Genomic DNA, 9,702 nt, shown 5'->3' with positions numbered 1-9,702 from the left:
TTTCTTAAAGTTGGTAATTTTTGTCTTCTAAGGAATTTTTTCATTTCTTCTGAGTTGCCAGCTTTGGGGGGTTTAGTCTGTACTATTCCCATGTGTGTGGATGTGTGCACGTGTATTTTCTACTTGGCAGCCAATTTTCCTTTTAAAATCTTTCCCACTAGTGTGCTCTTCTGATATATAGAGAGTACACTCAGCTTGGGCTCTGATACATGCACGTCACACAGTGCTTGTTTTTACTCCCCTCTGCCCCAGACTCTTCTCTGTCTCCTTCCTCGGGTCTTCTTCCCATCTCTACAGAGCAGACCTCCCTGTTTCTTAACATGGCCCTTTTATTGTGCTCTTTAAATTATTTACACTTTGGTCTCTCATGTCAGAGAAACTATTCAATATCTATCCCTTTATGGGTGACTTATTTCACTTAATATTATGGTCTCAAAATCCATCCATTTTCATAGGAATGACTCAAGTATATCTTTTATGACTGAGTAGTACTCCATTACATATATAAATCATATTTTCTTTTTTTGGTTTTTCTCCAGTACCAGGAACTGAACTCACGACCTTGTGCTTGCCAGGCAGGCGCTTTTGCCGCTGAGCTAAATCCCCAGCCCATAAATCATATTTTCTTTATCAATCAATCTGTTCGTGGGCATATAGGCTTCTTGTAGGATTTAGCTATTGTGAGTTGTGCTGCTATAAACATAGGCATACATGTATCACTGTAGTAGAGAGACGTTAGCTCTTTGGGGGAAGAAATCTAGGAGAGGTATACATAGCTGAGTAAAATGGAATTTCTACTGTTAGCTTTTTGAGGAATCTCCACACTGACTTCCAAAGTGGTTGTACTAATTTCTATTCCTACCAACAGTGTAAAAGCGTTCCTTTTCCTCCACATCTTCACCAGTATTTATTATTTTTTGAGTCTTTAGTAATGGCCATTCTTACTAGAGCAAAGTTGGATCACAGTGCTGTTTTGATTTTACATTTCTCTAATGGCCAAAGGCACTGTTTTTGTGCCAATACCACATTATTTTTATTACTATAGCTTGGAAACATAACTTGCAGTCTGGGATTGTAATGATTTGCTTTTTTTGCTCAGGATTGTTTTGGCTATTCTCAGAATCTTCTGATTCCATATAAATTTAGAATTTTTCTAGTTTTGTGAAAAAAGCTGATGGTATTTTGATGGAGAATTGCATTAAATCTATATCTATCTATCATCTATCTATCTATCTATCTATCTATTTATCTATATCTATCATTTTGGCAACACACCATTTTGACAATTCCTGATTTTGGTAAACCTATATCCTTATTTTTTCTGCCTATCCAAGAATAGGGAAAGTCTTTCCACTTCCTAATATCCTCCCAATCTCTTTTTCCAGAGCAGTGTAGTTTCATGCAAAGGTCTTTCACGGTTATGTTACTTCCTAGATATTCAATTTTTTTGAAGCTACTGTGAATGAAACTGTTTTCCTGATTTCTTTCTCAGTGGGTTCATTCTTGGTATATAGAATGCTATTGATTTTTTGTGTGTTTATTATGTATCTTGCCCCTTTGCTCTAAGAGTATTCTAGTGGAGTTTTTTTGGGTTGTCTATGTAAAGGATCATGTCAGTTGTGAAGGATATTTTGACTTCTTCCTTTTCTATTCAAATCCCTTTTATTTCTTCTCTTGCCTAATCACATCAGTTGAAATTTTGAGTACTATATTGGATGAGAGTGGGGAGAGTGGGAATCCTTGTCTTGTTCCAAATTTTAGGAAAAATGATTTCAATTTTTCCCCATTCAGTATGATGTTGGCAGTAGGTTTGCCATAAATGGCTTTTAAGGTAAAGACTTTCTATACCAATTTCTATCAAGGTTTTGTTTTTATCCTGAATAGATACTGGGTTTTGTCAAGGTTTTTTTCTATAATATTCCTTTGTGAACCTTTGGGATTTTGTTGTTTGTTTTGGAAAGAGTCTCAACACGTAGTCCAGATTGGCCTTGAACTTACTATGTAGCCCAGGCTGGCCTCAAAATTGTAGCAATATTCTTGCCTCAGTCTCTCCAGTGCTGGCCTTTTTTCATCTTTTGGATGTCTTTAGTTCAAACTTCTGTTTCATTCCTGATTTGGGTAATTTGTAGTTTTCTTTAATCTTGATCAATTGCTCCAGATGTTTATCAGTTTTATTGACATTTTTAATAGATCAGCATTGGTTTGTTTTTTAAAATTTCATTAATATCTACTCTTTTCTAATGTCCTTCTTTCTTTTCACCTTCTTGATTTAATTTTTCTAGCTTTGCATTGTGGAAGCCTATATCTTTATTTTACACCTTTGTTTTTTGATCTTGTTGACTGAAATATTATTTAGAAGTTTATTGCTTAACTTCAGAATATTTGGGGAATTTTGCACATATATTTTTATTGACTTTTAGTTTAATTCCAATGCTTGTATTTTTCATCAGTTACTGAGAAGAGTGCTGGAATCTCTTCTGCAGTGTGGCTTAGTCCAATTCTTTTTTCAGTTGTATTAGCTTCTAATTTATGTGTTTTGGAGATTTTTAAAAATTAGATGAGTATACATTTCATAGTATATCTTGTTGATGAACCGACATCCTCATGGTTATATAACATTTCCTTTAATCCTCAATAAGGTGTTTGTCCTGAGTCTACGTTGTCTGATGCTAACATAGTACTCCAGCTGTCTTAGTATGTTCACGACATATCCTTTTGTTTCTCTATTTCTGCCTATATTTGTCTTTATATTTAAAGTATATTTCTTTAAATATTATTCTCTTGCACTTTTATACACACTGACATCTCTGCCTCTTAAAAAGGGTGTTTAGATAATTTCTATTTAATATATCTAGATTAAATCTACCAGTGTTCTAATTTTTTATTTGCTGTATTTCTTCTTTATTATTTTTCTTCTTTTTTCGGTCTTACTTTTGATTACATATTCTTTAGGACAGCTATGTGGCATTTCACGGCAGGGACCCATTCTGAGAAACGTGTAATTAGCCCATCCCATCGTGTGGACGTCACCAGTGTGCCTACACAAATAAAGCTGGCTGCACACTGCGAGCCAGTGTAAGTCCTGGGCATGGTGTGTTGTTGCCTGAAACGCTGCTGTGCGGAACACAGCTGTACTTGATTCCACCTCCTCGTTTCTCTACTGGCCATACCTCTGCTGTGGTTTGGATACACGTCCCTGAGGGTCCATGTGCTAAGGGTTGGTCTTGAGGTTCTTGGTACTGTGAGTGACAGAAACGTGAGAAGTGGGGCCTCGTGGACATCCTTGGTCCCTGGGGGTTCGGCCCTGGAGAACCGTAGAGCACACCCTTCTCTTTTCCTTTTGCCTCCAGACAACGAGGGGATGGTTTTGCTCTGCACACGCTCCGGCAATGATGTGCTGCTTCCTACAGGCCCAGGGCAAGTCGGCCAACTGACGGTGATGTGGAACCGCCAAACCGTAAGTCAAAAAATGTCTCGGGTTTATTTTATTACAGCAAAGAAAAAACTTCTTATTTTTCTCAGTGGTTGCTCCAGTTTCCAATATAGACTTTTTCTGGTGCTGGAGATGGAACCCAGGATCTCACTCTCCACCACTGAGCTGCACCCCAGCCCTACAAGCTCCATCTTCTGCTGTGTTCAGACTCCCCACTTCACACTGTCACGTAGTGAGCTTGCGGCACTGGGCTTCCGTTTTCCCTCTTATCCTGCGTGCTACACTGGCTCACATTTTACTTATTCCTGTGTTGTAATTCCCAAGTGCATTGCTGTTTTTGTTTTAAACAGTGAATTTTGTGATAAAGTTATTTTTTACATGAGAAAGTAATTCTTTATATCTTCCCTCAGTACCGTTACTCGCTTTGAGTAGGTCTGCCCTGCATCTGGGATGACTTTCCATACTTTTGAAGCGGTTCTGCTTCATTTCCTGCAGGTGCCTTTCCGCCTGTGAGTGGTCTCTCATCTTCTGCATGTTTGAAAATGCCTCCATTGGGTTTTCATCTTAGAAGCTGATGTTGCTCATCACAAGATCCTAGGTTAATGGTGCTTTTCTCAGCACACAAATGTGTTTCTCTGCCCATGTGGCTCATGCAGAGCTGCCAGGCAGTCTGTCCCTGGAGTGGGGTGTGTCTGTCCTCAGGTTGCGGTCTTTTTCCTTCTGACTGGTGTAAGGATTCCTCTTTACCCCTGCAGACACTGAGGATCCAACTTATGATGATCCTCCCTAGTATTTATTTATTTTGCTTATGTTATTTGGTGTTTGTTGAGGTTCTTTTATCTGTAGCTACATAATTTTCAGCAAATCTGAAAGAACTTATCAATGATTTCTGCAGCCATTTTCCTCACCCCTCTGTCCCAGGATACCAATGAGAAGTATGTCTGACTGGCTGGTGTTGCATCTTAGACCTCTGTTGCTCTGCTCTTCTTATATTACTTTGTTTTCTGTATTCTTTGGTATGCAGTTTCCTTTTTTTTTTTTTGGTTTTGATTCTTTGAGACTGGTCTCACTATGTAGCCCAGGCTGACCTTGAATTCATGGTGATCCTCCTGCTTCAACTTCCTGAGTGCTGGGATTATAGGTGTGTACCACCACGCCCAGATTTCCATTTCTTTTTTTTCTAGCTCACTGATCTTTTCTTTTTTTGTCTTTTTGAGACAGGGTCTTGCTATGCAGTTCAGGCTGGCCTTGAGCTCACTTTGTTGCCCAGGCTGGTCTCAAACTCACAACTATTCTCCTGCCTCAGCCTCCCAAGTCCTGGGATTACAGGCATGTGCCACCACGCCCGGCTTCACTCATCTTTTCAACTCTAGCATCTAACCTATGCAGCATATAAAAAATAGTATTTAAATTTTAAAAGGATTTGTTACAATAATGGACACATCGCCATGAATTCCTTGCAACACCCTTCCCTCACTCAGAGCACACGTATCCCATCACCCTGCCACTTTCTGAAGCCACTCTGGAAGTTCTCTTCACTTGTGTCTCGCACTGTCTTGGCTGCCTTTACGTCTTGGATGGATTCAATTTATCTTTCATGGTCATTTTGCTTTAGGGACAAGCCAGTGCTGGGTCCAGTGAAGAATAGGGCACACGAAGACACAGTGTCAAGTTTTCAGGAGCCTGACTTCTTGTTGGATGGCACTCAGCAGTAACAGTCAACATATTTTTTTAATCACACCTTGTAAAGACATGAGAAAGGATGTGAGTAGGGCCCACTTCCAAGGCAGATTCTGCTGCCTCCCACTGCCCAGTGTCTCAGAGATGCCCACTGGCTACTTGGTGGTGAGTCAGCGACATGGGTCACTTCCATCCTGGCTGCAGGGTCAGTGTGCACTCCAGGTGCAGGCTCACTGGTCCTGCTAACCAGGCCCTCCAGAAGGCCTGGCCCACAGGCCAGTGTCCCACCAGGGGACCCATTTCACAGTGAAGGCTGGGGGCGTGGCTCCTGACTGTGGGACCTACTATCTGGTCATCTGTGGTTGGCAGCAGGCTCATACAACTTCTGAAAGCAGGGCTGAGCCAGCAGCTGGAGGCCCCACTGGAAAGATGGGTCCTCCTGCAGGATGACACCTGCATCATGCACACCCACATGGAGTCCCACATCCAGGGAGGACAGGGGGTCCAGAGGCTGGATGCAGACAGATGTGACTTCACTCCCACCCTCCGTGGCCCACTGGAGATTTTGGTTTATCATTCCACAGCCCTAGGCCTTAGACAGCTGGAGTTCTGACCCCTAGAATCCCATTGGACCACAGTTTCAGCTGCCACCAGGGCATTTGGGGCTCCCTGTGTCTTGGGAACCAGCAGAGGTGTCATCTTGGACAGTGACCAACAGGAGAACCCAATGTGGGTCTGAGGAAGTCACATGAGTACTTATCTCCCCGCCTACTGAAAGCAGAGCCAGGCAACAACCTGGGTCACAAGGAATCGGCTGCTACGGGCTCAGGGCCTGAGGAAGGAAGTTTTAGGTCACAGCCAGCGATGTGCCCCGAGACCTGCCCTCATGACGGGGTAGGTGGACCTTGGGGCGATGGTCAGACACAACCTGAGACCCACCGACACCCACCCAGCTAACCTGGGGGACTGGTGTGGAGATGCGGGTCCCAGCAGTGCTCAGTGGGCGAGGGCAGAAGCCATGGAGGGCTCTGCAGGCAGCAGGGGTGACAGGCAACTCTCGCCCTGGGCACACGGGGCTCACACTCCCCTCATCTGAAAGCAGGCAGTTGGCTGGACTCCACAGGGGGCGGCTGGGCTCAAGGTCCATCTGTAGGCTGAACCTCCCTGGGTCCTGTTCTCTGTCCCAGCGATGCCCCTCACCCCACACCTGCCACCTCCCTTCCCTGTGTCCCAAGGCAGATGCATCTCATCCATCTTGGCACCTGCGCGTGAGAGGCCTGAGCCAGTGCCATGTCCCTTTGGTGGAGCGGCAGCATTTTTCTCAAGTCTCATGATTTTCATTTCAGTGTTTCTGAAGGAGGCTTCAGTCCAAGGGGATCTCAGCTCAGTCTTGTTGCAACGGAGGTGGGTCTGGTGCTCTGGTCTGAGCCCTTCATAGTGGGTGACCTGGTGTTACCCTGAGCTGAGGTGTGCAGCTCGAGGTCCAGCTGCCCACGTGGGGCCACAGAGTGGAAACTGGTGAGGGCTGTGAGTCCAGGAGTCTTGGCAAATGCCCACCACTGTGGCCCAAGCACTCCTCCCATGAGCAGGGAGCCGGGGGTCTCCATGGCTGGCCCACCCACCCTGAGCCTGTGTCCTAGGCCTGGGGCACTTGCAGGAGGCCCTGCCTGGCTTATCACCACACGAAGGAAGGCTAGGCGGTATCCGCGTGGGAGCTCAGCTCTCCCTGGCTTCTAGCCTGAGCACATTTTTAAAGAGGGTGGGGAATTTATAGCCCAGATGTATTTTGAAAGTGTTCCTGGATGGGATAGTTAGAAAGTGCTTTCCAAATCACTATTCGGCTTGTGACTTTCTCCCCTGAAATTCACTGTAAGCTGTAAAGTACGGAAAATTACTTGTACGGGATCTCACTGAACACAGGCACTGGTGGGGACAAGGTTGTTTGGGAAGCAGTAGATAATTCTAGCATCTCTGCCATCCTTCCACCCACACGGGGTGCAGCTGGGAACGAGGGCTCAGGAGCCAAGGGACACACGGAGATCTCAACGATCCTTTAATACCCTGCCTTCTTCGTGTGTCAGGGCAAGACGACCTGAACATTGTGAGAGGCCAGCAAAACAGTTATCCTTACCTGGAGAGGTAGAGGGTGGTCGCGGTAGCTCCTGGCCTGCACTGCTGAAACCCCAGCTCTCAGGCCCCACCCCCACAGTGAGTGTGGCATGGCCTTGGTGAATTAGTGCACGAAAGTGAAATCTGTCCAGCATGGTAAGATGTGTCCGAGTGGCTGTACTGTCTGAGCACATACTTGGGATTCAAAACTGGATCGAAATAGGAAATTCTTTGTTTAGAACAAAAATAGATCAAGTCAGCAGAAACAGAACTGGTGAAGCAGCCAGTTCCCGGGCCTGGCGCCCCAGACAGCTGCCTTTGCTCAGCGGGCCTCGGAGGGTGCGAGGGCGCTTTTTGCTGGTTCTGCCACCCATTGACCCCGTGGCCTTCTCTTTGCTCTTTGGCTTCCTAATTTTGCAAGGAGAAGGGTGGATAAAGGTACAAAAGCCTGAAATCATTCAGTGATTTCTAGACAACGAATCCTCTGCTCTGGGGAAAAGACCTCCATGGGGTCTTTTCTTTCCAGAGAAAAGGGTGGTGGAAAGGGCCTCCTGCCTGGTTCTCGGGCCCTGCAGGGTGGGCAGCAGTGGAGGGTGCTGGGGAGAAGCCGTTAAGAGAGCGTGGCTGGAGTTTCTGGTGCTGGAGCCCTGCTGTCTTTCCAGCTCTAGGTGTCTGCTGGAAAATGCAGCTGGGAGCCAGGTGACACACATGTGTGTGTGTTTTGCTGTTACCAGAGAAACAAGAGGGAAAAATAAAGAACTAAGTTTCCACAAAAGTCCAAACTGACTTCAAAAGCGTCTGTGTGCAAGGACAGAGGAGAAACACAGGCGGGAATTCCAGTACTGGGCACTCTGTCCTGCTCGGCAGCCCACTCCACCCACGCTGCGGGCACATGTCCACTCAGCCCTGGAAGTGGAGAGCAAGTTGGTTTTTCCGGGCAGGAATGGGCTGCCCCCGCCTCTGGGCAGGAGCGGAGCCTCCCCTTGAAGTCGTCCCAGCACGGTCAGAGACACACACTGCACTGTTAGCACAGATGGGGCGGGTTCAGTAAGACCACAGCCTCAGAGGATGCTGGTCTGCCTAAGTGGCTATAAATAGGAGGGAGGGGTCTTATTAGCGCATTAAACACCAAGGATGAGGGGGCCGGAAAGGAGGAGGAGGCTGTGAATTTAAAGAAAGGCTCACAGCCAGATGCAGCAAGCCAGCGGGCTCCAGCCCAGCCCGCTGGGGCCAACACGGCTCTCTTGCAAATCCAGGTCTCTCCAGAGTGGAAGTGGCACAGGCCCTGCCACTGTGCGTCATCCCCACCCGCTACCCAGAGGGTGGAGGCGCCTATTTCTCTGGGAGTACAGGAAAGGGCACTTCACACGCAGGGCCAGGAATCAGCCAGTGTGGGACTGAGCCCGGCTGTCAGCAGTCGTGGGTACTGTCCATCTGAGAAGGGGCTGGCTGGTCCCAGGTCTGGGGTGTACTCTACCACGCCTGCACAGCTGCTGTCACCGCCTGTGGCTTCCCCAGGTGTCCTCAAGCGGCCAAGGCACGAGGCCTGGCCTCAGGGAGCCTACCAAGCCTGCCATCCATCCTCGTTGGGTAAAACTGGGCATTTTAACCATCAAAAGCCTTCCAGTTTGGTGGCATTTATGTCATTCATAGTGCACCATCTCCTCCACCTGGCCTCAAAACTCGCTCTCCCAGGGGCAAACTCTGACCCCCTGTCCTCCCTGTGCCTCTGGCTCTACCAGCCAGTCTCTGTCTCAGGACCGGCCTGGATGGGTGGTACCAGTGCAGTGGCCTGTGTGTCTGGATTCTGACACAACACAGCAGTGTCTAGGCTTGCCTGTGACAGTGGTATTAGTGCATCATTCTGTTCATGGCTGCATACTATCCCATGGAGGAATAACCACCTTCTCTCCCTCCTCTGCTGTACATCTGGATCCGCTCCCCGTGGCTCTGTGCCTGAGGCTGCCACGGCCACCATTCTTCTGAGAGCGGTGTGACATTAGCATGACAAAAGCGGGGAGAGGCGGTAGGTGGACCTTGGGGGAACTGATCCTAGACAAACTCTGGTGGGGCTGGCAGTACACTTGGCACCCAGGACCTGGTACCAGGGGACTCAGCAGCCAGGGACACACAGCAACCAGGAGACTCTGACCCACGAGATTCAGCACTAAAGGGACCAGAGGTACTCAGCAGCCAGGGGACACTGCCACCAGGGGACTCAGGACTGGGAATACTTGCACCGGTAGACACTGCGCCAGGGGACTCAGCACTGAGGGGACGTGGCAGCGGCCCTCAGCAGCCGGAGGACGTTACTAGCAGGGGACAGGAGGGTTAGTACCTAGCCAGTAGGCCTGCGCTCCGCTGAGCTCCCCGCATTTCCGGTCTCAGACCCCTGACTTCCGGGGCGGGGCCCGGGGCCGCGTGGCGGGAGGGTCGAGCCCTGTGCCGGCGCCTCCTGACTCGCGCGGTGCCCGTGGGCG

At 47.8% G+C, this 9,702-nt stretch overlaps 1 long non-coding RNA gene across 1 annotated transcript in view; it reads left to right on the top strand.

The window, feature by feature from the left end:
- The first annotated feature begins 3,264 nt into the window (after nt 1-3,264).
- Nucleotides 3,265-9,702, top strand: part of LOC106146888 — a 39,065-nt gene continuing 32,627 nt past the window's right edge. The window contains exon 1 of the long non-coding RNA XR_001231507.1: nt 3,265-3,457. This is a non-coding gene — a long non-coding RNA (uncharacterized LOC106146888). The remainder of the gene's footprint in view (nt 3,458-9,702) is intronic.

Source organism: Chinchilla lanigera, unplaced genomic scaffold (assembly GCF_000276665.1).
Source record: "Chinchilla lanigera isolate Chin_1 unplaced genomic scaffold, ChiLan1.0 scaffold00006, whole genome shotgun sequence".
NCBI lineage: Eukaryota > Metazoa > Chordata > Mammalia > Rodentia > Chinchillidae > Chinchilla > Chinchilla lanigera.
Note: the sequence above shows the minus strand (reverse complement) of the source record. Positions and strands in the feature narration are given on the sequence as shown.